Genomic DNA, 26,560 nt, shown 5'->3' on the forward strand with positions numbered 1-26,560 from the left:
AGGCATAAAAATATGCTACACTTATACTCAAGGAAAGAAATACTGTTTATATAATGCAATCAAGTTAACTAAGTTAAGGGCTCAGAAAAGGATAAAAAAGTGGAACCCTCCATAAGATAGGAGAGATTGTGTTGAAGTACTTCTGAGTCAGTCTTAGAAATAAACTCAACATAAAGCTCAGTTCAAAAGAATAAGTGAACTTTTCAAGCCCCCAAATTCTTCACTGATTCAGATTAAAATTTAAACTAAGAATTTCTGACTTCTGCCATTTTCTCCCACAACTGTTCCCATCCACCCTCACCTACAAACCCTCTTGATGCTGGCAGTGCTACAAGAGCAGAAGCAAGGGCAAGAAGAATCCAAAAGATAAGAGGTAATCCAAAGGCTAAGCAGGTTTGGACCTGGCAAGTAATTAGCTGAGAGTCTATCAAGAAATCCTAGGCCATAGGCTAGAAAGGAAAATGGAAAAAACCCTGGAGGAAGGAAATGGTAAGCTACTTCCCTACCATTGCCAAGAAACAACATGGACTCAACCAAGGTATGAGGCTTGTCTGAACTGACATATATTCCCCAATCTGAGAATAGCTGCCATTTTCAGTTTGCAGGAAGCAGAATCTGAAAATGAAAATGATGGTCACTCAATGCAGCCTTAGGGAAAGGCCAATACAACACGACTACCTCAACAATAGGTAAAATCACTATTAACTAATTCAGGCTGAAAAGACTTGACTAAAGAACTGATTTTGCCTCTTTTTTAAAAAAGCAGAAAGAATGGAAGGCTGAATGCAATTCCCAAGGAAGCATGTTCTATAGCATGGGAGCAGAACAGAAGGCCCTTTTCCTGTCATGCAGAACTTGGAAGGCAAGGACATATTTTGAAAGGCCCCTCCCATTGACCATAATGTCTGGGCAGGCTCTTATCCAGAGAGTCTGTCCCCAGATTTAAATTATGTTTAATCTGTCTGTGAAATCCTTCACAACCTCAGCTTATTTATTTTTCTGCAGGAGGCTACATCCCAGCTTTTCATATTAGTTGCCTAAGGGAATTCATACAAATATATACAAAGAAAATGTAAAAGCAACTATTTGACAAATAACAAAGAATAATAAGTGAAACCAGATAAAAACAGCGGAGTAAAACTGGTGATGGTGGTGGTGAAGTTCTTCCACATGATTAGCTGCTCCTGACCTGGGGGTGGGAGGAAGTTTTGTGATAATATCAGGGATGCCCAATGGAGATCTCCTATCTGAGGGCAGGTTGCAGCTGGAAGCTATACTTGCCACTGACTTGGGGCAATTCCCCCCAGCTGCACCTTTGGCATATGCAGAAAAGGTGCTGTGTGCCTACCAGTGTAAGCATGTAGAGTGTCTTTATGTAGTCAGGGATCTTGCATGACCCCTTCTGTGTTCTGTGAAGGAAGTGCCCACATCTTGTGATTTTCCAACTCTTGGATGCAGCTCCCAAAGCTCTTCCAAGTCACAACTGAATTTGAAATGTGTGATTATATGCAAGGAGAGAAATTATAGTAATTGGGTTTAATTGAAATCAACTCAGATTCTTTTTAAAGTCTTCTCCTGGCACTGCCTATTTCTGGCATTTCCAGCTTGCCATTCAAAGAACAAGTGTGTCTTGCATCATTTCTTGCTTTGGGTAAAAGAAAAAGCGGGGGGGGGCACTTTTTGTCAACAGCTTTTGCTTGGAGACTGGTGATTATTATAGCCTACAATAGCTTCCTTATATCAAAAGGAGCTCTGTGGAATAAAGTCTTTTATAAGGATACTTAACCTAATTAAATCAATGGTGTTTTCAGAGCCATCTCCACTTTCTCTTTGAGAGATTGAATTTGATGGAGTATAATGAACATTAATCTTGATGGAGCACTGGTTTTCTACTGATTTGTATGATGCTGTGATGCATGAGTGTACCTACTTTTCCAAGACAGAGTGAGAAACTTCCTTCTGGTTTTCACAGAAGTGTAAAAAAGATGTGGCGTTTCTGCTTTCCAAAATGGCTTATGAGTAATTGCTGTCAGAATTCCAGATGTAGAGCAAACATATCCAGCACCACAAACCCCATCAAATATATAAGGGAAAGGGTCTAGAGTTTTTTTTTTAAAATCCATTCAATTGTGTCCAGTTCTCAGAGATGCCTGGACAATCTCCTGTAGTTTTCTTGCCAAGAAGTGGTTTGCCTTTGCCTCCTTCCTAGGGCTGAGAGAAAGTGACTGTCCTAAATTCACCCACCTGGCTTTGTGCCTAAGGCAGCACTAGAACTTAGTGTCTCCCGGTTTCTACCATGATGCCTTAACCACTATACCAGACTGGCTCTCTATAATTATTAGATAAATGCCACCTCTAAGTCCCTCTTCTGAACACTTTTTATTTTTTTTAAAATTAGAAGTGGCTAGAATGAGGTTCAAAAAGAGGCTCACACAACAGATACTTCTGCTTATTTTTGTTTGTAATGGCCTCCCCTAGACCTTCCTTAAAATACTTTCAAAATTTTGGGAATGGAGAACAGTGGTGGTATAGTAGCCCTTGTTGCTTTTAAACTGTTTTTTTTTATTATTTTAAGTCAAATAATTAATTATTTAAACTCAACCCTGACAAGACCAAGTACTTGTGGTGTTCCTGGTTGTCCTGGTACCATGCATTTTGCATCCTTAGTTATGACAAGCTGGCATTCCACCAGACAAAACTGATGCACAATTTGGGGGTCCTCCTAGACTCGCAGCTCCTGCTCAAGGAGCAGGTATCAGTTGTGGCCAGGAGGGCCTTGACCCAGATTTATCTTGTATGCCAATTGCACCCCTTCCTTCACCAGGAGCCCCTTCACACAGTCACTTATGCCTTAGTTGCCTTGTGTCTGGATGATTGCCGTACACTGTACATGGGTCTGGTCTTGAAGACCACTTGGAAGCTGCAGATGGTACAGAATACAGCATCATTGGTATTTATGGGCATACCTCAGTACACTAATGCAACACCTCTGCTGTGCAAGCTACACTAGACACTGGTTAGCTTCAAGGTACAAGTCAAGGTGCTAGTTGTTACCTATAAAGCCCTTCATGGCATAGGGCCTAGCTATGTGAGGGACTGCCTGTCTCCCATTGTTTCTGTCTGTCTGTTAAGATCTGGCACTGGGCATTCTCCAGGTCCCATCTTTAAAACAGTGTCATTTGATGGGATCAAGGAAGTGTGACTTTTCTGTCACAGCACCTGCCCTCTTGAATTGTATCTCCTCTGTCAGCCCATCAAGGTAGGCCAGGGCAGGAAAGAGACACCACAAGGATTGCAGCAATGCTACTTTATTGTTGTAGGGTATGATAACAGAATCATGAAAGCCGGCCAGAGTTTCCCTTTTCTCCCTCGTATACCAAACAGAATCAAGATGGGTGTATTTTGAGTTTTTTCTCACACTTTCTCCTTTCCCAGAATTAAGCTGTCATTTCTCCTCCCTTAATGGCTCTGCATTCCTCACACCCCCAGAGGTTTGAGTAACCCCAGCTCTGCTCTTTAAATAGCAGGGCCTTGAAGACTTGGCTTTTCCCCCAGGCCCTGAATAGGGGAATATATGCTATCTGTATGAAATCTTTTATCTCTTTTATTTTATTGGGTGTATAAGTGTGTGTGTGTGTGTGTGTGTGTGTGTGAGAGAGAGAGAGAGAGAGAGAGAGATTGACTGAGATTGAGACTGAGACTTTGGGCCAGTCACTCTCTTTCTCTCTTTCAGCCCTGGACTGGGAAGTTAAAACAAAATCTATCTACCAACCCACACTGGACCTGCATGGTAGATTATGATCTATAACCTTCAAAAAAGAGGCCTTCCTTCTGCATTGATTTGGGCTGAAATGTGTGTGTGTCTGTGTGTGTGTGCATGCATGGGTGTGTGTTTTTCTCTCTCTCTCTCTCTCTCTCAGGCGTTAGTGACCTGTCAGTGGAAAAATGGGATATAAATGTTAAAAATAAATATCTCCGAAACAATGTAGTGCAAAATATATTTGCCTGAAAATGAAGAAAGATTGCAACGCTTCTCTTGGGATAGGGATATCCATGATCAAAACAAAAAAGTGTTGACCCTGAATTCCACAACTGGACCTACTAAGAAGGCACAACCTAAACAGAGAGTTTGCAAATACAGTGTTTGCAAATATAGAGTTTGCTTGTTGTCCCAGCAAACTTAGTCATGATTGATTTTTTGGTTGTCTTGTATACCTACATGTTCATGAAGAATCTGAGTTAGTCCAATCAGAGCCGGAAGCACTGTGTGGTGAGGGAAGTGGTGTCATCCTGATTTCATCCCATGTTTATACTGATAATTCATTAGTTGTTACGAAAGTCCTGTCTGTTGTCACTGATGGATATTCTATTAATTAAAACAAGGGATCTTTAAAGTGGGCTAAAAAAGTATCCCAAATTGTGAACAAAGACTTCCTAAAAAGCAAGTTAACTGCCCTAACTGGATTTCTAAATCTTCCAGAGTAGGAATTTTTTTCACTGGTAACAGATAATAGTTGATATATGAGGTCTTCATATATTTGGGAAAGTCATCTTCCTTTACCACCCTTGCTTTCAACCAGCTTGTCAATCTTGGGTCACTATGACATGTTAATTGACTGCCCCATTAATATATTTATGGCTAATGACAGAAAGAAAAATGTGGAATGCTCCCAGTCTTAGACCTTTAGTGAAGAAGCATTCAGTAAAGGAATACTTTTAGCTACCTACCAATGCTAATTTAGCTGATCACCATGTATTATATTTAGATCATCAATTTCCCAGCAAAGTGCTGCCTTAGCATGGAAGAAAATGTACTGGAGAGGAAAGAATTAAATGTACGAGGCAACAATTGGAGCTTTCAGGCATATTGTGTTACAAGAACAGGAAAACTGTTCTAGCATTTGAAAGTAGGATGCATAATTATTTATATTCAATTAACGAAGGATGCCTTGGGCAGCAGCCCAGCACCACTCTTTCTGTAAAAGGACCCTAGAGAAAGAAAGTAAATCAGTTGGTGGGAATTCTTTATCACTGTACCATGTGTTGTGGTTAATTTTCAGCATACTATGATAGCGGCTGAAGTTTTTAAAACAAATTCAGTTAAGTGTAAAGCAATGAAAAGCATAACCACACATACAGGAATCTAGATTTTCATAACAATCTCTTTTCATTTTTAGAAATATAGTACAGTTTCCAAATATTTGTGTAAGTTAATGAAAGTAATAGTCCTGTCTATAGAAACTTAGGATGCTCTGCTGTTCTATATTGGTATATATATTTCCCCTACAAAATTTGAGTGTTTTTTAAAAAAGGAAATGCATGCTGAAGTAGTCTTTTATTCCTTTTTATAAAGTAAATTTTATTAGGTTTCAAGAAAAGAATAAAAACTACAAAAAAAAAGCTACAGAGAAAGAAAAAAAAAAACTAAAAAAGTATAGAAACACAAGAGAATTTTTTTTTTAAATTTACAAAAGATGTGGCTTCCGACCTTTAATAGCAAGGATATACAAAAATTTCCATAATCAATCTCTTACTCTGTATTAAACCAAAACACCACATTATTTCTATAAGTCATTCCACTTTATCACATAATAAAAATCATTAAGTACAGTTACTCCTCCCCCTTATATTAAAATGAAGAAAAAAAAATCATATAAACCTCCTAAACATCTTTCTTCCCTCCAAAAGATAAAACATATTTAATTATTCCTTTCCTACCACTATTCTATACATTTCTGTCTACTACTGTATAATAAGAATCAAATTAAAAAGCGCATAAGTTGTCTGCTATTATACTTAATAGTACAACAATTTTAATAGTCCCAATCTTAATAAACCCCAAAAATAAAGACAATTCAAAACAGTAATTCCATATCTTTAAAAGGGAGTAATATCAATCACCATCATCATCAGTCTTTAACATCAATCAAATCCTTAAAGCAAACCAAATAAACATTCTTTAACCCTAGAAGTCTTTTATTCCTTATGAAATGGAATCTGTACTCTGCAAATACCTCACAGCTTGGCCATCCATTTCAAAATGAAACTGTCACCTCTTAGAAAAGGATACTTTATTCATAGGGATGCCTCAACAAAGCAGAGTAAAACTGCGGGAAATGCAGATGAAAATATAGTGCAAATACTTTCTCCAGCTAGATTTGCAGCCACATTAGCTGGCTTGCCAAAAACCTCACAAGGATATTGATGTCCAATGGGTAATCAAACACTGATAGGACAGGCAGATTACCTTCGCAAGAGAAATTCCATCCATCAGTTACCATAATGAAACTGGGTCATGCAGAGAAACCTGTAGTGATAAAGGTTAGAGGGGAAGTAGAAGTGTGATAAATTGTTAACTGAGAACATTGAGAACGTAGGATCACCACTATGCAAGCAGCGTAAGAGGATACAAACCTCAGCTTTTGAGGACTGTCAAGTTCACTGCTGGCCTTATCTACCAGGTTGGCAGCCTGAGCTCCAGTGCTGGTTGTTACTGCGGATGATGGATGTTGATGCTATGTCATCCTACATGCTTTGGGTGTTGTGATGGAGTGATTGCTTGAGGAGCATATCACCATTGTCCTGAATTCAATGAATCTCTCTGGATGCAGGTAGCATACTGTATGGACATTCTAACATAGAGGCTTCACATAGAAGTACCCTAAGTAGTGATAGAATAGAATCATCTTTAATCATTTGGAACTGGGAAGATGGCCAATAACAGTTTACTGAACTATCAATGGAGATCTCAGACTGTATTTGAGTAGAATAAACAGCAGTAATATTGTTTGGGTATATAGGATTACCCTGTCCATTTTGGGGGGAATGTAGCATTAACATAGAGTGTTGGATTGGGCTGTTGCCACCAGAGAAATAAGGATGTGTTCCTAGTTTGCTAGCAACAGATCTTTTTCTGAATTGTACTAATTTGAAGCTGAGGGCTGTTCCTGCTGGTCTGCTGCAGAGTCCATCTGAAGCCTTGGTTGCCACATGGAATAAGGGGGCAGCTGAGGCTTTGGAACAGATTGCGCCTATGCAACCTCTCCCCTCTTATGGATCCCGTCACTCTCCATGGTTTGAGGAACAGTTGAGAGAGATAAAACAGGAGAAAAGATGTCAAGAGCATTACTGGCATTTGACAAAGGACAAACTCAACTGAACACAAGTTAGAGACACTATTAAGGCCTACCTTGTGGTGGTAAGGGTGGCAAAGTAACAATACTTCTCTGCCCTTATTGTATATGTGGATAACCATCCCACAGCCCTGTTTCAGATGATACATGCTCTCTTAGTTAGAGGAGGCTCAAGGAACCCCTTGCAGGGGTGTGTAGAAGAATTTGTTTAGCATCTGTCAGATAAAGTCACTTGAATTTTCTCACAGTTGGATGCTGGCCTTGTTGCAGGTCCATGGAAGATGCCTTGGGAGGAGTCTTGCCCAGTTATCTGGGAACAGTTTGAACCTGTTGGGCCTGAGGAAGTGGACAGGGTCCTTAGGACTGTGACTCAGCCACTTGCTCTTTAGATCCATGCCCTCCTGGCTTATTAAAGTGGCCCAGGGAGTGTTGTGTGAGTGGGTTCTAGAAGTAGTGAACTCTTCCTTGAGTGAGGGGGTTGTTCCTTCACTTCTCAAAGAGACTTGGTTTACCCACTCTTCAAGAAGCCATCGCTGGACTCTACCATACTGGACAATTTTTGTCCAGTATCCAACCTCCCCTTTTTGGGGTAGGTGGTTGAGAAGGTGGTTGTGCAACAGCTTCAGAGGACCCTGGATGAAGCGGCTTATCTGGATCCCTTTCAGCCAGGATTCAGGCCCAGATCTGGGATGGAAATGGCATTGGTCATGCTTTTGGGTGATCTCTGGTGAGGGCGTGATGGGGGTTGTGCATCTACCCTTGCTCTGCTTGACCTCGCAGTGGCTTTTGATACCATCAACCATGGTATCCTTCTGGATTGGCTCCGGTGATTGGGGGTGGGTGGCACTGTATTGTGCTGGTTCACCTCCTTTCTCTGGGGTAAATACCAGTACACTAATGATACCCAATTATATATCTCTGCCCCAGCAAATGAGGCAATGCTGTTGATGTCTTATCCAGGTGCCTGGAGGCTGTGAGGGTCTGGATGGGGATACAGGCTTCAGCTGAACTCTGGCAAGACTGAGTGGCTCTGGGTTTTGGGGCCTCTCAGGTCTGGAACTATGCCATCTTTGGCGCTGGATGGGGTTGCAATGCCCCAAACAAACCCAGTGCGCAATCTGGGGGTCCTTCTAGAATCATGACTCCTACTCAAAGAGCAGGGAGCAGTCATGGCTAAGAGGGCCTTTGTACAGCAAAATGTTGTGTACTGGTTGTGCCTGTTCCTAGATAAGGAGGCTCTGCTCAAGGTCATTCATGCCCTAGTCACCTCATAATAAATAAGTTGAATACTGAATAGATCTTACCTAGCTGAAGCCTACACCTCTGGTGGATGCCCAGGTTGGGGAAGGTGGGCTCAGCCCAACATTCCTTACAGGTTACTATTATAGGGAAATTGAAGGAGGGAGTGCTACGTGTGCCACTTGGAGCTCCTAGAAAAAAGTATGATGGAAATTTACCAAACAAATAAATAATTGAGTGGAACTATGAAATATTTGTTTGCTGGGCAATCCTATACTTACTCCTTACTCAGAAGTAAGCCCCATTAAGTTCAATAACAATTATTCCCAGTTGCTATATATAGAACTCTAGCTATGATTCTTTTTCAGCAAATTTGTGTCCTTTAGAAAAAGAAATATATTCATTAAAAAGAATTACAAAACTTTATTTTAGCAATAATTCTAAGTTTTTAAATTCTAACCTTTAAAAGCTCCATCAATTCTCCTGTTCCACATCTCTCATGTATGAAAGATCATTCATTGGTATTGTGTTAAAAAAATTAAAACGCAAATCAAATGTTTTTTTTCCATGGTCACTCAAGGAGTAGCATCTGTGTTGGCTGAAGTCAGAACTGATGAACTGAGGCTGACCTTTCAGTATCATGCTTTCAGGTGGGAGTGGGAATCCTAGTACCTCGAGTATAGGAAAATGTGTCTGCTGTTAGTACACATGTAATCTATTTGCTCTGGAAGCACAGAGATAATAGAATGTGGTGCTGGAGGAAAGAAGACACAAGAGGTATAATGGGCAGGCAGAGGAGGAGAAAAAAGGAACAGCCACAGAAGTTTCAGAGAAAGAGAGGGAGGAGAAGGAATCTCTTACGTACCTCCCTAACACCCTCTGAAGTCTGGATTGATTGACACCAGTTTTTCAGGGGGCTCCCTGTTTCCTGTTGCTTCCTTGAACCCCCTTAAGGAGAACAAGACCAGGCTGTCAACTGCCCAGAGACAGAAAAGGAGAAGGAGAGGCTAGTAGAGGCCAGGGAGGCTCTGAAGAGACCAATGTGTCTCCTCACTCAGGCTTTGTTACCAACCTGCTTATTTGTCCCCTTCAACTAAGTATTGAACTCCACTGCAGCTGGCACAGAATGGAGGCTATGAGTTAAAGGAGGAAATATTCCTCTGGGGTAGCATTCAGAAAAAGAGAGGGAGGAAGGGAGGGAAGATACTTTTCAATCTAAGTAGGAAGTTGGTCTCTGAGATACTGTGAAGGTATGTAGACCGGGACTTGGGAAAGGAGAAGGAATGAGCAGACTGTTAAGGGGCAACTTTCAGTGAAACCCTGAGAAAAAGGAAAACATGAGGAAAAAAATCTCAAAAGAACCCTGCCTTGATTTTGTTTGGTATAAGATGGGGCAAAAAGAAACTTGCAGATGTTCAAGATGCTATTATTCAATAAAGAGCATTCCTGGAGTCCCTGCCATGCCTGTTTCTTGACCTTGCTTACCTCAAAGGGCTGACAGTCATGCAGATAGAAATGTTCACTGTGTTTTCTGGCCCCAATAAGAACGCCCGAGCTTCCAGATAAAGTACATGTGACCTAGCAGCTACTTCAACATCTTGATCTACCTCTCAAATGGATGTTCTCGTACATATTCCTGAAATGAAGTATAGATTGCAGAAGAGTATGGTGAAGATACAAGAAACTTACTTCCTTGTATGGCATGAACAAGTAAAAACCTTCATTTTCCCCAGAGGCAATGAAAATAAAAGTTTCTATTCAACATATTTCTGGCATGAAATTCCCAATGGTGACAAAGTGAAGAGGCCATAGCATATGCTTTAAAAACCCAGATGCTGCATACTTTTTTATTTCAAACTTTTGAATATTCCTGCCACACTGGGCTCTGCAAGAACAAAGGGCTTGAAAAATTTGCCTATCAGTTTGGCATGCCTTGAGAAGCAGCAAAAATCAGAGCGCATTACACAGATGGAAAGAGTTTAAGGTTATTGGCCATCACAGGTGATCAGTATTGAGAGAAGATTGCATTAGAGTCACTTGACTGGCAAAAGGGTACTTGCTATTGAAAAAATGCTTGCTACTTATCACCTAGCACTTCATATCAGTTGGATGTATGAAACTATGGATACTTCCTTAAAGTTGTGATGCTTATTGTTGAATTTAATGTAATACTCCAGGGGTATTGAAGATAATGTCTTCGTGAGGAGCAACTGTCTGGAGAACTTGTGGGTGATTTCAAGTCCTCTCCTTGTCTGGAGAGGAATTACACAGAGTCAGTCTACTCGCCAGCTTTTCTTACTGCTGCGGTCGTTGGCTCTGCTTTTAGCAGAGCTGTCTTCAGGTTGCCATTTCTTCCCCATTTCTCAATTCAAAATGAGATTGCTTAGTTACTGGCAATGCAATTCAAATAAAAGAAAGTAGCACATCTGAAGTCAGCAAACAATTAGTCTCTTACCCCAGATGGCACATCTTATGAACAAATGACTTTGGTGGTATGTTTTGTAACATCAGCAGAACCTAGTGACCATATCCCTGCAATGGTACTGTTAGAGAACATTTTCTAGGATTTATTGACATAAATGATACCACAGGAGCTGAAGTGACAAACATGCTTCTTAAAATGCTGGAAGACAAGGGAATTGCAAAAGCTGACATGTGAGGTCAGGGCTACAGTAATGGTGACAACGTGAAAAGAATGAACAAGAGTGAAGTCGTGGATTTGAGAGTTAAACTCTCAAGGTTTTTTTCTCCATGCAGTTCTTCTTCATGTAACTTGGTGGTCAGTGATGCTAACATCTGCTTCTAGTAGCATGTCAGATTTTTTTTCCAAAACATCTGTATGTTTTTCTTTGCATCACCTCATCAATGACAAATGTTAAAGCAAGATCTAGGACATCTTCTGAAACAACTAAGTCCTATACACCAGAACAGTCAAGTGGACGTGAAAAAAACCTATAAAACATCATAGTAGGAAAAATGATGACATAGTTGCCATTGTGGAGGATAATTCTTTGATAGGACATTTTCATAGGAGAACAGTGGCATAGCAAAGTATAATCACCAGAAATATATATAACTTCAAGTTTCTGTGTGGCTCACTGTTTGTTACATACCCTTTGTAATAAATATTGCATCCAAGAGATTCCAAAGTGTTGACCCTTATATATCTGGAACAATAAAACAACTGTAGAAAGCAAAGTTGTATCTACAGTCTTACAGATGACAGATTTGAAAATGTTCTGAAGGGTGCACACAGTTTGGCAGAGGAACTTCACACTAAAGCTGTTTTCTCATCCATTCAGGAATACAAGAATCATCAAATAAGAAGACATCTTTATTACAGGGCCCAGAATAACAACAATTCAAAATTGAATTCATTCACTTGGTCCTATGTTGTGCAATTCAGTCAGAAGATGAATACTTCATGCAAGTTCAGAAACCCAGCAGTCTATTTGGCATGTTATATGATATTCCCAAGCTCCTCTTTATCACCTGAAAAATACCTAAACCAACAATTCAGGGAAGTAGAGACAGTGTTGTTGCATAGTAACGTTTGTGGTGTTGATGTGAGTGCTTTGGGTAATTAACTGAGGTCCTTTTAAGATGCATTTCAGTGGGATCAACTCCAAAGGCTGAATATATGTGCCCAGAGTCACTCTGGAGCCAGGCACCACCAAATAAAATAAAATAAGTAAGACAATGGTAATGGGCACCCCCTTTCCAAATGCTTTTGTTCTGTGCATACTTCTAATACTTCCTGGAACAATTTCCAGCGCAGAAAACTACTTTTCCAAGCTGAAGTTAATACACATATCTGTGCCCTATAATGGTAGAAGTTGCTCAGCTTGCTACCGTTTCAACAGAACTGGAACTGGTCTACACTGTGGATCTTCAGGAAGCAATTCAAATGTTCTCAACAAAGCTGAAAGCACCACTTTGATTATTTGAACAGATAAAAATGCCAGAGTTTACTATGAGAAAAGAAACATGACAATTGCTGTTCAGGCATTTGAAAATTTATTTATAATGTCTGAGCAGGCATTTTAAGTTCCTTGTTCTCTTTTACTGTGATAGGCAGTAGAGCAATACCATGAGAGGAAGGAGGAGGAATTGAGATCTTCTAAAATTTTGGCCCAAGTGAGGGGCTCAGGGACATCATTTGAGCTAGCCCTGGCTGAACATAACATGATACATGACATTTCATCTGAAACTGCAAAAAAAACAACAACCCAAATACATAAATAAATAAATGATGACATCTTTTTCTACCAAAATTTTGGTTTAAAAGAAATCTATCAGATTATCACTGACCATCAAAAATATCATGAATTTAACTTTTTCTTGGCTTCTGTTTGATTACAGTAGTGCAGTTACTGTGATAAAACAAATGTTTAGGTTATAATAAAATACTCCTTAGACACCTGATCAGTATGGCACAAATATTTGTAATGGTATTGTCCACCTGATCATGTGGAAATCCAATTCCAAATAAAGAGTCAGTCAACTTTCTGATATAAAATAATACTTGCTATATTTCAAACGTATTACACCATGAATCAAATGCTGCAGGAGCAGTCTGTCTCTTTTCCAACCTAGTATATCCCACATGTGTTGGATTTCAGCTACAGAATTCCCTCTCAGCAAAACCATGCTAATTGGGAATTCTTAGAACTGTACTCCAAAACATCTGGAGAGCATCAAATTAGAGAAGATTGGTTTATGGTGTAGAAGCTAAGTGACAAATGTTGTTGTTGATTCGTTTAGTCGCTTCCGACTCTTCATGACTTCATGGACCAGCCCACGCCAGAGCTTCCTGTCGGTCGTCAACACCCCCAGCTCCCCCAGGGATGAGTCCGTCACCTCTAGAATATCATCCATCCACCTTGTCCTTGGTCGGCCCCTCTTCCTTTTGCCTTCCACTCTCCCTAGCATCAGCATCTTCCCCAGGCTGTCCTGTCTTCTCATTATGTGGCCAAAGTATTTCAGTATGGCCTTTAATATCATTCCCTCAAGTGAGCAGTCTGGCTTTATTTCCTGGAGGATGGACCAGTTTGATCTTCTTGCAGTCCATGGCACTCTCAGGATTTTCCTCCAACACCACAGTTCCAAAGCATCGATCTTCCTTCTCTCAGCCTTCCTTCTGGTCCAGCTCTCGCAGCCATATGTTACTACTGGGAACACCATTGCTTTAACTATGCGGACCTTTGTTGTCAGTGTGATGTCTCTGCTCTTAAATATTTTATCGAGATTTGTCATTGCTCTTCTCCCAAGGATTAAACGTCTTCTGATTTCCTGACTGCAGTCAGCATCTGCAGTAATCTTCACACCTAGAAATACAAAGTCTTTCACTGCTTCTACGTTTTCTCCCTCTATTTGCCAGTTATCAATCAAGCTGGTTGCCATAATCTTGGTTTTTTTGAGGTTTAGCTGCAAGCCAGCTTTTGCACTTATCTTTCACCTTCATCATAAGGCTCCTCAGTTCCTCTTTGCTTTCAGCCATCAAAGTGGTATCATCTGCATATCTGAGATCGTTAATGTTTCTTCCAGAGATTTTAACTCCAGCCTTGGATTCCTCAAGCCCAGCATGTCGCATGATCTGTTCTGCGTACAAGTTGAATAGGTAGGGTGAGAGTATACAGCCCTGCCATACTCCTTTCCCAATCTTAAACCAGTCTGTTGTTCCATGGTCTGTTCTTACTGTTGCTACTTGGTCCTTATACAGATTCTTCAGGAGGCATACAAGATGACTTGGTATCCCCATACCACTAAGAACTTGCCACAATTTGTTATGGTCCACACAGTCAAAGGCTTTACAATAGTCAATAAAACAGAAATAGATGTTTTTCTGAAACTCCCTGGCTTTTTCCATTATCCAGCAGATATTGGCAATTTGGTCCCGAGTTCCTCTGCCTTTTCTAAACCCAGCTTGCACATCTGGCAATTCTCACTCCATGAATTGCTGAAGTCTACCTTGCAGGATCTTGAGCATTACCTTACTGGCATGTGAAATGAGTGCCACTGTTCGATAGTTTGAACATTCTTTAGTGTTTCCCTTTTTTGGTATGGGGATATAAGTTGATTTTTTCCAATCTGATGGCCATTCTTGTGTTTTCCAAATTTGCTGGCATATAGCATGCATTACCTTGACAGCATCATCTTGCAAGATTTTGAAGAGTTCAGCTGGGATGCTGTCGTCTCCTGTTGCCTTGTTATTAGCAATGCTTGTTAAGGCCCATTCAACCTCACTCTTCAGGATGTCTGGCTCTAGCTCACTGACCACTCCGTCAAAGCTATCCCCAATATTGTTATCCTTCCTATACAGGTCTTCCATACATTCTTGCCACCTTTTCTTGATCTCTTCTTCTTCTGTTACGTCCTTGCCATCTTTGTTTTTGATCATACCCATTTTTGCCTGGAAGTTACCTCCGATGTTTCTAATTTTCTGGAAGAGGTCTCTTGTCCTTCCTATTCTATTGTCTTCTTCCACTTCCACGCATTGCTTGTTTAAAAATAATTCCTTATCTCTTCTGGCTAACCTCTGGAATTTTGCATTTAATTGGGCATATCTCCCCCTATTGCTGTTGCCTTTTGCTTTCCTTCTTTCTTGGGCTACTTCTAGTGTCTCAGCAGACAGCCATTTTGCCTTCTTGGTGTTCTCTTTCTTTGGGATGTATTTTGTTGCTGCCTCCTGAACAATGTTGCAAACTTCTGTCCATAGTTCTTCTGGGACCCTATCTACTAAGTCCAGTCCCTTAACTCTATTTTGCACTTCCACTGCATATTCCTTAGGAATATTAGTGAGCTCATTTCTAGCTGGTCCGTGGGTCTTCCCTAATCTCTTTAGTCTGATCCTAAATTGTGCAATAAGAAGTTCATGATCTGAACTACAGTCAGCTCCAGGTCTTGTTTTTACTGACTGTATAGATGTCCGCCACCTTTGGCTGCAAAGGATGTAGTCAATCTGATTTCGGTGTTGTCTATCTGGTGAAGTCCATGTATAAAGCTGTCTCTTAGGTTGTTGGAAGAGAGTGTTTGTTATGCAGAGTGAGTTGTCTTGGCAAAATTCTATCAGCCTATGTCCTGCTTCATTTTGTTCTCCCAGGCCATGCTTACCTGTAATTCCAGGTGTCATTTGACTGCCCACCTTAGCATTCCAGTCTCCCGTGATGAAAATAATGTCTCTTTTAGGCATGTTGTCCAGTAGGTGCTGCAGATCCTCATAGAACTGCTCTACTTCAGCTTTTTCAACAACTGTGGTTGGGGCGTATATTTGGATCTCTGTGATGTTAGATGGCTTGCCCTGAATTCGAATTGAGATCATTCTATTGTTTTTTGGATTGTATCCAAGCACTGCTTTAGCCACTTTACTATTAATTATGAAGGCTACTCCATTTCTTCTGTGGTCCTCTTGTCCATAGTAGTAGATCTGGTGGTATTTGATGTGAAGTGGCCCATTCCAGTCCATTTCAGTTCACTGACGCCCAAAATGTCTATCTTTAATCTTGAAATCTCACCAATAACCACATCCAATTTGCCCTGGCTCATAGATCTTACATTCCAGGTTCCAATGGTGTATTGATCCTTAGAACATCGGATTCGCCGTTCACCACCAGCACCGTCGGCCACTAGCCATCCTTTCGGCTTTGAGCTAGCTGCGTCATCACGTCTGGGGCTAGTTGAACTCCTCCTCTGTTCCTCCCCAGTAGCATTTTGACCATCTTCCGACCTGGGGGTCTCATCTTCCGATGGTATACCGACATATCTCTGGTTGTACTCATCCAATTAGTTTTCACGGCAAGAATACTGGGGCCGGTTGCCATTACCTTCCCCAGGGATCGCATTTCTGTCATGACCTTCCCGTCTTGGGTGGCCCTTCATGGTTTAGCTCATGGCATCATTGAGGTGCTCAAGCTCCAGCACCATGACAAGGTAACGATCCTTTACTGAAGAAATGACAAATAGTTAAATCAATTCTAAATGTTGAAATCTATAGCAGGTACCTCAAATCTAATTCTGATGCTCTTTAGATGTTAAATAGCATGTGCTTTCAGCTTTCTGGCAAGGCATTGCCTGGCAACATAGAGTCTGTTCTTTATAGAAAGCTTGATAACAGATTATTCCCATTTTTTACCACACTATCACACTTTTTTTGTGATTTATGGTGATGAATAAAGAGATTTCAAACTCTGGTGGTATTTACAGGATTATTGTAAAGAACATGGAGCTTTCACAGTTTTTAAACTAGTATTTCACTTTAGATTCTATTAAAGAGCCAGTTTTCTTTCACCCTCTTAGTATCATTTGCAACCTGAATTGTTTAACAAGTGATTGGATGTGAATCTCAGGAGAAAGGTTTACTTCCTGGGTTGTTTTTTTTAAGCCATCATTGTTATAAAACCCTCTAAGGCCCCATTATAATCTTCATAGTTCAGCCAGGTTAAAAAAACTCCATCTCTTTCAGCTATCATTTTGAAAATGTATTCTCAGAATTGACACAGAACATGTCATAATGCTACTACTTGCAAACAATTGTATTTGGTAATTTTGAGTACAACTTCTGGAATTTTTTAATAGTCATACAGCTACCTTTGCTTTTTGTATTATATAGCAAGCACATGTAGATTCTTTGTTATAATCTTTTGAAGCATACTATCTGATCTGACTGTATTTAATTGCAGCTCCATTTACTTTTTTTGTTTTAAAAAGGCATATTTACTCTCTCCCTCTCTTATCCTGCAGACCCATCAAGAGATAAGAGACATGGAAAAGTAGCCACTTACATTTATCTTATATGCAAACCTTTGTTCCCTTGGGAGTTTTTCTTTCATTCTGTCACTGTGATTTCTTTATAAATAAGTGCAAAGTTGCCCCACAAAAGCTAGTGCCTCACCAAGATAAAACACACTGCACTAGCAGCAATGACTGGGGAGGAGGGCTATTTTATATATCAAATGTATCACACACCGATGATAGATACAAGGTGTGAATTCTACTTATTTTCTAAAAGCTCACCTGGAATAATAGAGTCCTCCATGGGAAGTTTTGGCAGTTTTGCATATACCTGCCCTTCAGAGTTTTCAAAGTAAATTAGGCAGAGATTTACACACACTACTACTAAAATGATCTTTCAGATAGGATGACTTACACATAACAAAACAAAGAGGACAAAAAAGGTTCACATTATAACTACACTGAACTAAGGACTCATTTTAGAATAGTCTTCCTCAAGCTGGTACCCTGGACTATAGGCAGGCATGCTGGACTATAATTTCCAGCATCCCCTCTGGGGGGTTGGTAGAGGGAAGACATGATGACACATATACAGCAAGTCATTACACAAATGACATGATTTATGCTCTGCATTAACTGTCAGGATGCAAGTGCATAATGGTGGCATTTGTGTGATGATGTCATCCCACATGTGTTGTCACTTTGGCACCATCATGGTTGCTGCAGATGTCCCTGATTCCAAGGTTTTAAAGTAGTGAGAAAAGCTTTTTAGGTACTTGAATGGGTACAATTTAAAGTAAGTCACTTCCAGGTACATTGTGACATTTTTTTTCATCTGTGACATTCATCGCTCTTTTGTTGCATAATTGTTTTAGGCCAATCAATGTTAAAGTTAGAATTAATTTTGATAAGGACTTTCTTGCTGAATTTGATCTAATAAATCCATTAACCAATGGCATAAAAAATAAATACATTTTCTGAAGCCTATGCTATGCTTTCGGTTACAGTGGCTGTTTTAATTGCAAAAGGAAGTTTAGGCGAATGAAACAATGGAAGAGAAGAACACCGTGGAATGTTTACAGGTAGAAGAAAATATGATGGGTACTTAGGCCAGAATAGAAATAGCATGTAAAGTTTTAAAGGTTAAGACTATATTTAGTTTAATAGCTTCATTTTGAATATAATGGAAAACTCAGACATAGTTGGGTATCTACAGTGTACTGTGATGCCTAAACCCTGCCAGATAATGATTTGTCCATGATAGTAGATTTGCAAAAATTTCTTATGGCCAGGTTTCATCTTTTAAAATCTTTTTAGTGATACATTGGGGTTGTCCCTGAGAACCAAATGGGCAGGGTTGACATTTTTCAGTGCTTTTGGGGAGGCAGATTTTAAGGAGCCAACTTAGCTACCCCTTAAATAGAAAATCAAACTGATTTTGGGTTGATGGATTTTTTTTAAAGAGATAAATGCTTCTGCCTTTAACCCACCCAAACCACAGAAAAGGGGTTAACATTTTGTCACCACTCCCCATCCAGCTTGCTTTTGGGGTTCCCTGAAGGCCACAAGAAGCAGTACCAGGGCTGTATATGGCCCATAAGTTGCATGTAGCCTATAGCCAGCAGATTATTTAATTAGATTATAGACTGTCTCCACACATAGATCATCCACAGATCCATCACTGTTCTGGGTATAGAAGAGACTGGTCTATTTACGTATGTTCACACTGCAATTTAGAAACCCAATCTTCTTGAAATCTTAATTTTGCAGGAAGCCAAGTCAGGAAAAATGACAATGATAAGGAAGGAAGAGGGAGAACTAGGATAGGATTTCTTTTCCTTCATCTGAATTTTTAATTGAATGAGTAAGGGAAGGATTAGACTGGTTGAATAGAGTTTATGGATCCCAGAATTTACAGGCATTGAATTCTTTATTATGGCTGTAGGCCAGCAACATAAAATAGCCTATAAGAACAAAACGTCCAGACAATAATGCAACATATAATGAAAGAGAGAGTTATTTAAATGGAATAAAAGATTATAGTCTACAGCTAGAGAGAGATGGATTACCACATGAGCTGGTGTCCCCTTGTTCTCTGTTACTGCTCTCTATATGCTGCTGTGAAAAATGTTATTACTGTATAGGTAATAGTAGGCCTCCTGCCTGCCTACCACTAAACAGATGAGAAAAAATTCATCTGGATGGCCTGTTAAGTTTAGTGAAGTGGGCATAATAACATAATTGCATATATTCCTATAAAATTTGCAGTATAATGGAACACACTTGAATGTTTTTACCATTCCTAAGCCACCAGGGATGGAAGGTCCTAGTAAATCTGCCTTCCAGTAGATCAAATAGAGCATCATTAAACTGTGCCTGAGAAGTCTCGTGATAGTTAGACAGTTCCAATATGATAAGACATTTAGCTAGCTTCAGACTCAGATTCAGTTTCCAGGAGCTAACATTGCTAGAGACTATTTTTAATTTGCTTTGCCAGTCATACTCCAGGAATTGCTGTTTAAAAAGCACCCAGAGAATTTAAGCCAGCTGTTTATTTGCCTCAGTCCTCTTCCAGATTGAATTAAATTGATCAAAGATTATTTTAGGCATTGGGCCCATTGAAAGGAAATTAAAAGTTAACCAGAGTTTAAAGCTCATGAGCCAATCACAGGGCTCCATATCTTGGGTAAGCTGCAACGCAGTGGTCGGGATGCACTTGGGGATCTGAAAGTATTGCTGTCTGCAATTTGGATTGCACAATTTCTGGTTGGAAATAATGGGAGTATGACTTAACAGGGCTCCATCTAAGAGATGGGCCAATAAATCAGCCTCAGATAGTTTCATAGCAAAAAGCACAAAACTCCTTCCTTCTGTGGAGAAGAACTTATGTTTACATATTAAGCTATACGTAGGCTCAACTGAAACAGTATTATTCTATTGACAATTTAGTCACCAATCTATCCTATTTGTTTTAGTCTTGCAACCAAGCCTCATATTTTCCCATATTTTCTCATCAGAGGATTCCCCCACTGAGAACTTCATAGTAAAATAGATGTAGATTATTCATAGAAATGAATGCTTATGCAATTAAGTCAAAAGCTCCAAGAAATCTTGAATATACTATCATAATTCTTAGTATAGTTTTTCATTATATATACAATTTGTTTTTCCAAATTGGCAGTTTTGTCAGTTATCCATTATAATACAATGATATACTTTAAGTAGATTATAATATTTGAATTATGGTTGAAGACTCAAGGATTTCTGAGTTGTAATCATTTTTTTCTAAGGGATAATTTTTTTTAAAAAGTGAGCTCATTTTAGAGAATTATGAGTACAAATCTTTGTCCTGAGTTTAAGAGTGATAATAATGCAAATAATCCTACAGTTGCAGCTAAAATATGAACTGAGACACCTAGAGGAAAGATGGCACAGTTCATATTAGAATAGTAATTTCAACAGGCTAAATCAAATGTCAGATTCCAATTTATTATTAGGATTCTATCTTGAATTCTTGTAATTCCTAATAATATAAAACCCAGCTGTTTCAATCCTTGTGTAAAATGTGTAGATTCCACTGTAGGATGGAATTTACTATTTTTATACTAATAAAACCTGAGATAATTTTAGAAAGTTAGTAAATAAAAGTCAATATAAATGAAATTGGTTAGCTTAATAGGATAACTGATGTATCCTTCGATATACAGTCTAGCTTCAACTAATAAAAAATTTTCTTCCCTCAAGACAGAATATCATTATTAAGTATCTAAAGTTGGTATGTTCAAACTCACACTAAATTTGAAAGTGCTATGTTAGCCATAAGAAAAACTTCAAATTCCATAGTTGGGCAATATTTTTATAAGGCCAATACTTAAATCACAAAACAGCTTTTTTGTGCAAGTTACTCCCTTGAAATGGTGTGAGAAAGAGAAAGAATGGCAGACGTTAAAAAATACCTGATTTAAATCTCTTAGTTCTGTCTTGTTTCTGTCTGAATCTGAATCTCTCTCTGTGTATGTGTGTGTGTGTATAGACAAACACACACACACACACTGTACATACATACAAACACACACAAGAAAAGAACATCACCTGTTGTCATTTACAATTCACAGATTTAACCACAAGCTTACCATCAGTGATCTACTGCTTGACACTAACAACCCTTTCATAGAGAACAGAAACCAAACCTGTCAACAGGACCAGATGCCAACTCTTTCCCTCTTATATATTCTGGCAACTCTGTTACAGAATTTAGCAACATCACCAACAATACGGGGGGTCCATACATTTATTCAGCTTCAAATATAGTCCATTCTATCTTATCTTAGCAATATCCTATTTGATTATACAGAGAAGAAAAAAGATCAGAGTGCAGGCAAAAGAATAAACAGATGCAAACCTGGCATCAGAAATTGCAGTATTCAAAAACTAATGGAGGAATATATCTTTAATCAAATTGGTTGGGGTTCTGGAATTTCTATCTATTTCTGCCTTAGTTTTTCCAAAGAGATACCAGGAGCGAATTACAGTATATTCTTGTGTTGTTTTTCTTCATAATATTTTCTGGATTGTATGCACACAAGCCTGCAATCTTTCTCTTTTTCATTGTCTTCCATAGTGAAACTAATCTTGCTCTCTGCTGAAGCAGATAGGTGGCCCAAGATCTTTTGCTGCTTATACAGATAAAGCAATCACAACTTTCTAATGTTACCCAAAACCACACATTTTATTTTGACATCTGCAAGGGAAAATCCCACAAGCATTTTTCTTTTTTTCTCAGCTATAGAAAAAATGCAATAATGAAATAAATACATAAATGACTGGCCTTCCATGATGTTCCAACTTGGTTCTGCCTAATCAAAGAAGGTCCTCACAATAGGTTTGTACATAAATAAACATTTGTGTCAGATGGATAGATACTTAAAACTTCAGAAGATTTTAAGGGACTAAAGATCAAAATTGTTAAAAGTATAAGGGCCTAAAGATCAAGATCAAGACTGTTACAAGTAAAAGGAAGAAATTTGATCAAAGTTAAAAAAGATAGGTTGTTATCTCTGGTAACCCTTAATGGACTTGCTGACATCAGGACTGAACGATGAGGCTTTAAGGATTTGTTTATAGATAAGATATGAGAAACAGGAAAAGGAGATCATTTCTTATATTTTAAGAGAAGGTTGTGAAAGGTGAAAGGTCCCCTGTGCAAGCACTGAGTCATGTCTGACCCTTTGGGGGGATGCTGCTTTCGCGACATTTTCTTGGCAGCCTATAGCGGGGTGGTTTGCCATTGCCTTCCCTAAAGACAAGGTTGTAAGTTACTAAAATTGTTTATACTTGTGATGAATGGGGAAGTCATTTCTTTATATATTTTCTTTTTCTTTCCAATTTATTACTTTTTTTCTTTCTTTTCTATTTTTCTTTCTATTTTTTCTTTTCTGCACTGTTTTTTCTTTTTATTCTTTTCTTTTTCTTTTGTATTAGTTTTTATCTTTTTAATTGTAATTTTTAATAAAATTACTATAAAAAACTTCAGAATATTTTCTTTATAACTGCACTGATGTTGAAGATTCTTTTAAAGCATCCTTCTGTGAAATGCAAGTTGCTACACTGATGGAGCAGCATCCCTGATGATTATTGATTTTATGCAGAAGACAACAAATGCCTATCCCAGAATGTATGTTCATAGCTTCGCATTGAGAACTATGTCTGTGGCACAGATAACCAATTACCTGACCTGAAGAAGAGGTCCCAGCTAAAATGCTATTCCGCAAAACAAACACATAAACAAACCAAAAATCTTCCCAAAGCCAAACATGCACAACCACCAAGCAATAAATTAAATTTCCATTCTTGTTTTTAAAAAACTGTAGCAGTATACCATTTGATGCTGTAAGAGAGTAAACTTCTAATCTTTGCCATCTTCCTGATGGATGACGTTCCACTTAAGTCACCTATTGGGAAATATCAAATGGGTGGTTAAGGCACATGGCTTATTGCATACTCAGAATACATTAAGATGAACTTTACAGTGTGAAGAAACTTTGAGACTGTGGGATACTGCAGCAACAAATCTAGAATATTTCTTGCCAAACACTTAGCACAGTTTTTCTTCATTTGATGCTCTCCATAAGCACTACAGTACAATTCCCAATAATTTTGGCCAACCATTGCTCAAGCTTGCTGTGGAACATGGAAACTGTATTTTAATCCATCTGGAGAGCACTGGACTAGAGAAGACTGTAGAGAACCACAGATATCACCTTGGAGAAGGTATATGGAGACCATTAGCAAAACATGAATTAATCTTGGGAAGGGAAGAATTAGGAAAAAACTTAAAGTGACCCCACTTTGACTTTCTTTGGTATAAGAGGGAGGGAAAGGAAAATGCTGTCAGGCTTTCAATGTTGACGTCAACCCTTTGAGGGAGGCCAGATCATGAAACAGACTCTGCATGAAATACTGGTACTCTAATGATATAGGCTACAATAAGAGAATCTTGAAATGCCTGACAGCATTTTCCCTTCCCTCCCTCTCAAAAGTGTTCCCCCCTCTTTGAAAGATCTCTGTTTTTCTATCTACAAAATTCTTTTGGAAGCCCTCTTTTATACAGCAGAATAGAGTAGCTGTACCACTTCACTAGAGGCCAAGTGTTCCTGTGCAAGTGTAGGGTAGGCTGAAGAAAGAAGTGCTTCATGGTGAGCAAGTTCCAGGAAGAACAAAAATAGATCACCTCCCCCCCATGTCACAATCAGGTGAAACAAATCATGTCTACTTATGAAAAGCCTCATCGAAATGAATTGTACCCAGATTCAATATTTCTGAATCTATAGTTAGAGGTGGCAGATAATATTACAACTGATACTATTTTTCTGTTGCTGTTTTTCCATTATGCTCAAGGCTTTCTAGCTTTTGCTGTCCATATTTCTCAATCTGAAAAAGCTCCAGGGAAAGCACTGGTTTGTAATGTTTTCCTTAGGGATTTAATTGAAGTGAGAGAAATTAGGCTGCAAAACACAAGGTAACTAATTGCCAAATCAAAGGCAAAACAAAAAAAATTGAAAGCAAATTCTCTTGCATCAAATTTATTGGGATCTGGTAACTTATTTATCAGTCACTCAAAATTTGTAGATCTCATGACAGCAGTCAAGAAAATCACTAATAAATCACTAATTAGCGAAGGATTGGTTGGTATCAAGCTAACAGCCATAATGTAGCCTATTTGGACACAAGGTTCACAAAAGCCTCACTTTCTTAAACACTTTCAGATGTAATTAATTTACATATAAAGAGTGATTTTCTGAGTGGCAGGATAAGAGAATTCCACTTGGTGAATCAACATTCTTTCTGGATTAAAAAAAAGGTTTCAAAGATTTAAAAACTTTTGGCAAAAAGCTTAACAAGGAGTGGATGTAAGAAACTTTAAAACAGATAAAGGGGATAGTAATCTTGAAAGATTACTTTTTGGTGAAAGTGCTTTTGAATAAATTGGAATTAAAGTAGACAAACGGACCGGTCCTTCATGGGAATGTTTTTTGTTTACTCTTAAAGAGAGCAGAAAATTAGTGGATTTTACAAAACAAAAGATAAAGGTAATATGAGCCAGACTGTGATGCTGACTGTAATTACCGAGAGCCATATGAGATGAAAGTATCAAGACAAAACAGGAAAGAAAAAAGGAAGCTTGCCTTTTACTCTTTCCCTTGCAATTGAGACACTTCCACTTTTGGATTACTATATTACAGCGGCAACCAACAGAAAAGCAGCAAAAACAACAGAGGAGAGGAGAGGATTGCTAGAGCAACCTGTAGGGAGAGGAATTTCACCAAATTTGCTTCAGAAAATGTTTGAGGAATTAAGCAAGAAGTTAGCTGAATCACTTGATATTAAATTAACTAAATCACTTGAAACTAAATTGACATCTTTTGAAAAAAGAATGGATGGAAGACTTGTAAAGATGAAAGAGAAGATGAAAGAAGAAGTTAAGAAGATGAAAACTCTGTAGAACAAGTGTCTGGAGATGTAAAACAAATTAATGACAAAGTAGACATTCTGGAGAGTTAAGACAGAAGTTATAGACAGTGAGCTGGAAAGAGACTTAGATAATTTGGCGCTACTGAAACTGAGGGAGAAGGAATTTTTTTCTGAGATTTAAAGCAATTCCAGAGGATTCTGGTAAAGATATTAAAAAAAAGATCATTAAAGCTTTATCTATTTTTTTGGAATGGGACGAGGAGGATACAGAGGCAGAAATTGATAGACACCTTCTAGTTGCTTGGGAAACACTGATATTTCCTTGAATATAGTTCAAGAAGCCCTACCCTGAAAATCCTGATTCAAGAGAATATAATTTTATTTATGAAAATGCAAATACATCTTTAGTAATTACACAGCAGATAAGGCCTGTGGTATTGCCATTGGAACTATGCCAATATTCAAAAGACTTTCTCGTTTTTAGCAGCTAATCCCATTGTTCTACAGGCAATAAATAAGCATGGCTTTAAAAACTAATCTAAGATTTAGGCTGGTTGATAGGGTGAAGGAAGTTCATGAGTAGGCTGACCATACATCCTGTTTTGAACCGGACAATCCCGTTTTTTTAACATTTCATGACCATCCCGTCATTTTAATATAAATGTCAATTTTGTCCCATTTTTTCAAAGCAGTGGAGCCATTATTGGGAATAGCAGGAAAAAATTGAAATTGAAATTGAAAAGGAGGCTGACATGGCAGTAGTTCTCAATCTGGCGGGAAACCTAGAGCAGAACTGCAGGAACAGCTGATTGGTGATGAGCAAGAGGAAGAGTCACTGCTGCCAATCAGTGCAGTGGAAGACGGTCAGAAAAGCGAGCCCAGCAGAAAAGAAGCCGATTGGCTCTCAGGCCAAAATGGCAGGAAGAAAATAAAATAAAAGGGCGCACCAGAGAGGAACAGGTTGTCAGGGACAACCGTTCACTAGACTCCTCCGTTCCTGTCCTCCTGTCCCAGCTTACTGCCACCCTAGCCCTCCACTGCCCTCAGCCCTCTGCTGTCCTCAGCCCACCACTGCCCTCAGCCCACCGCTTCTCCAGCCTCCTGCTGCCTCGTTCCTGTCCTTCTGTCCCAGCTCACCACCGCCCTCAGCCCTCCTGCAACCTCTCCGCCCAACACCACCTCTGCACCAGCATCTCCGGACCCAACCACTGCCACACCTCCCCCTCCTGCACCTTCCCAGCTTACTGTCGATAACTTTTTTATCGTCTTCTTCATGAATGCGGAATACTACATAAGTTTAACCCCGTCCCGTTTTGCCATCCCAATGTCCCGTTTTTGTCTCAAGGAAATATGGTCAGCCTATTCATGAGCTAACTTTTCATTAATAAAACTAGCTAAAGTGGTTTTTGCTTTTCCATCCACATGTTGTTTTGTTAATCCCCATCTTCTTTAGATGTCTCTTAGTTCTCAACCTTCTCTCCTTTCTC

The sequence above is a fragment of the Candoia aspera genome, chromosome 2 (assembly GCF_035149785.1).
Source record: "Candoia aspera isolate rCanAsp1 chromosome 2, rCanAsp1.hap2, whole genome shotgun sequence".
NCBI classification, from domain to species: Eukaryota; Metazoa; Chordata; class Lepidosauria; order Squamata; family Boidae; genus Candoia; species Candoia aspera.